General features: G+C 40.2%; 1 long non-coding RNA gene across 1 annotated transcript; it reads left to right on the top strand.

Annotated features, from left to right (window-relative positions):
- The first annotated feature begins 3,926 nt into the window (after positions 1 to 3,926).
- Positions 3,927 to 4,783, top strand: LOC132992917 (uncharacterized). Its single transcript, XR_009676403.1, has 2 exons — positions 3,927 to 4,354; positions 4,462 to 4,783. It is a non-coding gene; the product is annotated as an uncharacterized LOC132992917 (long non-coding RNA).
- Positions 4,784 to 8,433: the final 3,650 nt, after the last annotated feature.

Here is an 8,433-nt window from a genome sequence, read left to right as displayed (position 1 = left end):
CAGACAGTGTGCTGTGGTCTTTGGCACCTCTTTGCATCCCTCCTGTCCCCCTGACACACACTCTTCCCGTCTCTGTTGGGCCTCTGTAGCATCTTGTGTATGTATGCATTTGCATGTGTTTGGTGCTATGCATGTACTCGCGTGCTCCTGTTTGTATGTTCTTTGAACTACACTTAAGATATTTTTTACCCTGAATATCACATGAAACGAACAGGCTGTAGGAATTCTTTATATCAATTTTTCATACACTCTTTTATCCCTGCTTTTTCAGCTCCTCTAATTAAACATGAGAAGTTTTTCAGAAAGTGCTTTTGAAATTAAAACTAATCTCCAGTGCACCTAAGGTCGTGGGACTGTGGAGCTCAAAGTACCAAGCAGAAAAATACTACATGAATTAAGATGAATACATATGCCAGTGGCTAATCTTCTACTTTGAGACTTTGCTACTTGAAACTTACTTAAGACGTCACATGGAGGGCATGAGTGACTCATGTAGTAATGCCAGCCAAGTGCAAATTCTAATCTTCCCTCGGCTTTGCTTATGCAGGAGAGAGCGCACTCTGCCAGGGCGTCCACTGAGCACAGCCATTCCACAAACTCAAAGTTACAAGGTCGGTGTACATCTGCTGCCGGCAGAACCTAAAGTAAGCAAATATCCCCAGGTCTACACTTCTACAATCTCATTTATTATTTTCCTCCACCTTCCCAGAGCTTATTATTTTACCTCAGAGAACCGACTGACCCTCACTTGCTATATAAATATATAATTTCTATCTCATATATTTATAAACCAAAGGAAGGCAAGCCGCCTTAAAAGGAAGCAAGGCCTTTTTTTTCGTTTGCGGGAGCTCTGCGGAGTCTGTTGAGGCTCAAACCCCGGGATCCGTAGCCTGGGTTTCCTCAGGCCCGAGCAGCCAGTGTAGTGTAGCAGAGTGCTGGGAAGAGGGCGATTCTGGTCAGGCAGGCATGCAGGCCACCGGGAGCCAGATAACGGCTGATACTGGGACTAATTTGGTCATGTGCAGGGCTGCCGGATGACGAGGGGGCTGATAAAGAAAACATGGCAGATAGACAGCCAGGCTGCTGGAGGAGGATGTGAACTCTGTCCAGATCTGAGCTTGAGGATTTAAAGTGTCTTGAGGCTGCCTCTCTGTTTGTCCATCATCTGTCAACCATCTTTATGATATGGAAAACATTCCGTATTTAAGAAATCCTTGTGTTTTTGATAATTTGTTTAAGAAGTTTGATATGGCAACATTTCCCAACGTAGATGCTAGAGATATTGTGACAGCATTTTTCCCCTCTGATAATTTTGAAACCTTGACTTGAGTGTCATTTAGTAGAAAGTTTCCCGCTGATACTGGAAGGATTTGAAAAATACATATAATTTATGGAATACACAGAGTACGACACTGTTAATTTATTTAATTGTTGGACAATCATTTGCCTTAAACCTATTGGTTTTGGGGAGTAATAAATTATTGCCTCCAGTTGGTGCTATGACTGGAGTACTCAACTGATTTTCAGCAGTGCAAGAGGTTGACACTATTAATGGTTTCGTTATTGGTATCTGTATTAATATGGCTACCAATATGGTAAAATTGTTGGGACATAATTATTAGATTGGATTGGTGCATTTAAGGTTGTATCAGAGGCCAATACCAATCAGTAATATCACTATTGGAATCTCTCTAACGGATGTATTACTTTTTAACTAACTTTAATGTTCTCCTATTTGACCATATAGTGGTTTAAATGAGCCAACTACAACATGTATCTAATTGATGTCTCAGTGGCACAAGGCCTGCATATAGAGCTCCCACGAACCCACTGATGGACGCATAAGAAAGCCCTAGCAGAGGAACTGTTGTGTATGAGAACATACAGTGAACATGAGCAGTATTGGCCGGCAGAGAATGCTTAAAGAGCAGCAGCAGCACAGTTTGAGAAGCCCTGCCGGGGTCATATGGTTCTGACAGTCCTGGTCTGCTTATGCTAACACAGAGCCTGTTGCCTGGCCTAGAGAGGGGAAAGACAGAGAGATAGTGTGTAGCGATGGTGGTGTGTGTGTATAGTTAGGCTACCGGAAGAGCGGCAGAGGCTCAGGACTGCAAGAAGGCTGCTGGGTAATGTCTGTGTCACTGGTGTCACCCGGGCGAGGCAGATACACAGAGCAGCAGTCACGGACACATTCTTGGCCCAGGACGATCTCCAAACACACACTCGCCACCACGATCCCCCGTTCTCCAGCTCTCACCCCGCTTCCTCTCGCTCACTCACAGATGCTCTCTGTCTCTTTCTTTCTAGCATCCACAGCTCTTCTTCTCTTTCTACACACACACACACACACACACACACACTTCCAACGGGTCTTCTTTGAGGACAGCAAAAAGTGTTAGTCTGAGATAAAGAGAGGGGGAAAAATGCTGATTGAGGAGATTTTACCTCTTTAATTTTTTTTTAAATACAATTTGAAAAGATTGAAACTATATATCTTAAACATGTTTTTGAAATATAACTAAAATATACCCGTCTTTTATCACACTTTGTCCTCTGCCTTTCCGTCTTGCTTTGCCTGTAACTCACTCAGTGTATCACAGGCAGAGAAGCCAAATGAAGATAACTAGCACCCCCTTTTGAAAGTACAAAAAGTACACTGAAACCAAAAATCAAATCTTCCATCATTCCCTTTTCCTCATGTTTGAGTCTCATGAAGCAGAGGATCTTTTTGTCTCCCATGCACATCTAAATCACACTGTGTCACTGTAATGCTTGGAAGGAGTGATTAGCTGAATGAAGGATTAATTGAGATTAAAATGTTTACAACAGGAGGGTGTTTTGGATGACCTTTTATGTACAATGTGTGGAAGTTGATGTGTGGGATGCATGCTGGAAAAAAACAACGGCTCAGCTTTGATTAATATGGATTAGGAGTCTTACAACTCATAATTCATCCAGTGAACAAAAAAACATGTTTGTAAAGCCATAATTCCTCTGAAATATGAAAAATATGCATCAGTTAAATAATACATCTAAACGACTCTAGTCCGTTTTTTTCTGTTTTCTTTTTTATAGCCATCATTTTAGACTTAGTATTGAATATTATTGAGGTCTTAATCTCTTTCCTGTGTATTTAGTAAGCTAATCTTTACTTTGCAGAGGAGTCAGTATTAAAGCTTACTACTTAAGTTGCCATAAGCAAAAAGTATGTGATTAAAACCGCACAGATTTAGAAAGTTAAGTAAAGCTCATTAAGTGATGCAAAGCTGCCACTTTCATACTATATACATTTTCATGACACTCTTCCAATATGAGATGACTTCTATGACATCACTTTTTGAATTGATCTGAAAAGATTTGATCAGGTTTTTTTTGACCACTCTTTTATTTACATGACTTTTTATTTTTCTTCAGCACAAAACTACAAATGTTTGACGATGCAACTTTAAGACATTGGATTCTTCTTGCACCCATGTCTTCTTTTGAAGTGTATCAGAGATTTGTCAGTAAACCAATCCAAAAATAACATCTGATCACTTGGTCTGAATGTACTGGAGCCACACATGTTCTGTATCAGCCATCTACAGTAGATATACATCCATCTAGTTCTTCATCTCCACTCATCCATCGATGAATACTCGCTGTACATTTACCCAGGCACATTTCCATGCAGCTAGTCTGAGCCCCAGGACTTTGAGCTCTAACACCAGAGAGCGGTGTGGGAGAGACCCGATAAGCAGCTCAGACTGGATCAGTAGTAGCAGGAAGGTAGCATGGGAGCTCCTTACAGCCCCCCTCCTCAATATCCCCATTTCTTCCCACTTTATTGCTTGATCTATTTAAAAAACAAACAAAGAAAAAAACATTATTTTCTTGTAATCCCATACAGGTTTGCATTGATCACTCATTTGATCCTTTTTCTTCATGCATCTCAAATCTAGAAGAATAAGTCCATCTTTGTCTTGTCCTCTTGATTAACATCCTATCAACCCCCACCGAAAGTTGCTATGAATTTATAAATTATAATTAATTTAAGCTTCTTTTCTTCCTTTGTTTTTTGAATGCAACTAGTTTCCACTCAAAGTTCGGAGGCGTTGGAGGTCAAAGAGGAGACTGAGGGGCCGGGGAGTGGAGTGGAGAGGAGAAAAGAGAAAGGGAGGGCTGAGTGAGTGTGGAGCTGGTCGGTCGGTCAGGTGCAGCGCCACCAGTGATCATTAGGGTTACAGCTGCCCGGGCCAGATTGTGTGCTGCCTGCACCAGGCGAGATGTTTTGCCCAGGGAGAAGAGCGAGCATCTGTCTGTCCCTCCCCGTAGACAGCAACCTCCTACCAGCCTGTCCAACTCAACCCAACTGGTAACAAGGTCACCCAACTCTTACTTTCTCCCAGTCGCTCACGCACACCCACTCTGAACTACTCACTTTTTCTTTTTCCTGTTTTCGCTTGCTCTCTCCTTTTACAGACAGCTTGTCTCGCTCGCTCTCCCTTCAGGACAGGTTGTGAAAGCAGCAGGCCCTTAGTGCAGTGCAGATTGCAGAAGAAAAAAACAAGTGCATGTGATATTTGGACTGAAATGAATTTTTTGTGTGTGCGATGCAATGCCATTGCAATAAGCATCACAGAACAGCTTTTCACTTTCAGACTGTTTATGCGTTATCTCTGCCCAATGTTAATTGCATAGTTTGATTGTTGATAAAGAGGCTCTTTCATCCAAAGAAAAAAAAATGTCTCCAGCAAGTTAAAAACTCATTTTAAGCATTTATTAAAACCATTGTTCCACCTTATCTTATCAAGCTTGTTCAAAATTATAATTATACACAAACCCCGGAGGGACATTTGTAGCTGAATGTGTTTTCACTTCAGAACTGACATCACTTAACTTCTATTTAAGACTTAGACCCGATGAGAAGACAAAATGTTAACCCCTGAATCCAAAATGCATGTAAATGGTTATTCGCTTTATTTTTCTTGAGGCCTAATACAAATCATACTCTTAAGTATTTTAAAAGCTATGGATATCCGTTAACTTCCTTCCCTGAGGATAAAAAGATCTATGGTTATCAAACACAGAGTTTGTGAGTTTAATAAGAAGATTGTTACCTCTCTAGCGACTGCCTGATTATTATGAAACCGGACAGCTAGCTTAGCACAATGATTTGAAACAGGGGCATGCAGCTAGCTAGGGCTGACATGTTAGCACTTCTGAAGGTAATTCATTTACACATCATTTGTCATTCATTAAAGCAAGTCAAAAAGTTAGAATTTACATTTTCCAAGCTAAATAAAGGCTCTAGTTTAAGGGGACTAATTCAGACTAAGATGATGGAACAAACACACTAAAAGCACTTTCACCAAAGACAGAGCAAGTTCAGGGAATGACATACATGATGAGTCCTCGAAGGCTACAGCTGCTGACTGCTTTAGGAATCGGCAGAGAACATAAATAAGAAGGCAGTTCATGTAGTATGGCCTTATAAAGAAAAACGTACCAATGCTCCTTCCTTGTACAAGGAAGACAAACCTACTCACTTGTACAAGACGCAACGATATGTACAAAAACCAAACGGGAGACGGTGCGGCATGGTTCACACTGAGTCCAACAATTTAATTGAGGATGAGGTAGTATGCATATAAAGAATGTCACTGTAGTCAGTCACTGATACAAATGTTAATCATGCTATAACTCTGCATAAATCATTCAATTGATAGATAGCTATTATTAAGGATTTGCTCTCTTAACTATTTTAGATTGCTTAGTGATATTCTCAGAAAAGAGTCAAAAGTCAGTAGTAATGCATTCACGTGTTCAGAGTTTATAACCAGGACCAGCAGTGATTTTATCATTTTCTTTTTATTTGAAATTGGAAATGAGGGAGCCTGCTCCGCTGTTTACACTAATATCATCAGCTTTCTGACAAATTATGAGGGGAAATGCTCAGAGGAGTGATTTCTCTTTGGTAAGGTGCCAGAAGTCAGTACTGTTTGATCAGGTTTGATGTAATTTGCTGATTGAATGCATGAGGTGATGGGTGCTAATCTTTCTGATCTAGCTTTGTCCATAGACAAACAACAGGATTGTACGAGGAGAGAAAATCCTACCAGGCAACAAATAACATATGGCCTCTGTTGTTAATCTTTCAGACGCAGAGCCCCCTTGACAACAATAAGCAGTTAATGAAGATGTAGAATATTTAACAAGCGCAAGCTTAACAACACAAGATTTTTCAGCCTTATTATAGCAATCCTGAATATGTACACAAAACACTAACTTCTAACAAGCATTAAATGTGCTATCACTCAGAAGTGAAGTGGAGGGGTTGGAAAGCAGTGGAACCTTTAATTCATTTTGACAGCATCATCTGTACTCAATTGTCAGCCAGACTGAATGAGCCGAGCCAGGAGCTGACAAAAAGGGGCTGAAACAGGTGTGACACCAACTTTCTGCCTCACAGGAGACGATAAAGCCCTTGGTCAAGGGCACAGCACCTGGGCCATTGTTTTAGCACACAAAATAGCTTTTAAGTGCAAATTTCCACTTGGTCCTAAAGGAAGCCTGGCCTCTGCACTTGCTTTACTCATTTGAACCAATATGTGATCCGGCCTCATTTACATAATGGGCAGAATGGAAATGAGGGGCCAGCTTTGTCAGCTCAAGACAAAAAGAAGAAAGAGAAAAGGGAGGCAGACTGTTGCCATTCTGTTGAACTGCATCTGTACAACACAAAGATGTGATATCTTGAGTCTCAAATGAGCACTTTTAATTATGATCAGAGGTTATATCGCCCACTGCCACTCTATTGGTCTGACAAAGGCCTTGTAAGTGGCTGCGAAATGCTGAATAATTCAAACTACATGCAGACAGATGATTTGAGCGTACGTTCCTGTCTATACATCTTCTCCTTTGTTGAGCTAATAATAGGATTTTGAGCGTTTTTTTTAAAACAAAAGCATCTCTTACACGTTTTCATGATTGACACGGCATTGGAGAGAATATCATTGAGGCAGGTTTCAGTTTCAACGAGAGGTTGGATTCTTCTTGTTATTTTATGCTGACTGTGTTGCGCTCATGTTGCATCATATGTTTTCAAGTTTCATTTCTCAGTCTGCCTAGCGAGGAGCGAGGACTTGCTGTTGGGCTGAAATGAATCCCAAAGTTGAATTTGATACATCTTCACCCCTCAACTATCAAAACTTTATCTACTGTCTTACTGCAATTGATCAAATTGATCAAAAGGCTTTAAAATCTGCAGACTGCTTAGTCAAATAGTCTAAACACCCTTTTAATCAAGGTCCCTCTGATATCTATCTGTTTTGGCTGGTTACAAATGTTACTTTTTCTATTAAATTACACGTAGCCATTGGTATAAATGTATAACTAATTACATTTTTAGAAATGTATAAGCAGGAAACAGGGCAAAATAAATGTTTTGGTCAAGGCTAGCTCTGACCTCAGTGCGGCTAGTTCAAGCTAGCAGGTGGATTTTTGTTTTGTGGTCTGTTTTGTAGTTTCTTTGTAGTTTGGCTATTTAGCTTTTAGCTAGCGGAGCCTAATTGTTACTTTGATTTCTCCTTATGATTACACATCACAGCTACCAGTATAAAAATGTAAATAGTTTAATGTTGGTAATAAAAATAAATGAACAGGAAACAGGACAGAATGAGGCCTTGAATTTGTTTAAGGCTAAGGCTAGCTGTGACTCCACTCTGAATAGTTTAAGCTAGCTGGATGGTGTTTTCTTCCTTTTCATTTTAGGTAGGCCTATGTTGTGTAGTGTCTTTATAGTTCGCCTATTTCACATTTTGACAACTTAGTTTATCTGTGTCATTTTGTTTCCTGCATTGAATGACACTAAAACAATTTCATTATTTAAATGAGGTCAATATGTATAAAATGCTGCTTGTCTTGGCCAGGACACTCCTGATAAAGAGATGTTTAATCTCAACAAGTTTTTTCCCTGGTTAAATAAACATAATAGAGGCTGTGAATTGGTATTAGTACTGGCTTAGATGTGACTGAAGTACGGTTAGTTTAAGCTAGCTGGATGGGTGACTGCCATTGGTTTTCAGGTCAGTCTGGAGTCTTGTAGTTAAGACTTGGTTCAGTGGCATCATCAACTTTATTTGTAGAGATAACTTTCAGGAGGTTTAATGCTAATTTCTTTTTTTTTTTTTTACATAATGTGCCATTCTGGGTTTTTAATTTTTGTACTGTGAATCATCTCCCTACTCTCTTAGCTGCTTTTTGTACATTTTACTACTGCATTCTAATCAATAGCAAAAACCACAACAGAGTGTAGTTATAAGTTCCAGCTAGCAGATGTGACTTTCCTCATCCGTGTCTGAAGCTGTTATGTGTATTGCTCTGCAGCAGCATGGCCTCCTTACCACCTGCACAGTGGGCTCTGTGGCTGGGACTCCAAACTGTTGGCGGTGG

This window comes from Labrus mixtus, chromosome 18 (assembly GCF_963584025.1).
Source record: "Labrus mixtus chromosome 18, fLabMix1.1, whole genome shotgun sequence".
NCBI lineage: Eukaryota > Metazoa > Chordata > Actinopteri > Labriformes > Labridae > Labrus > Labrus mixtus.
This window is presented reverse-complemented; position numbering and strand designations above follow the sequence as displayed.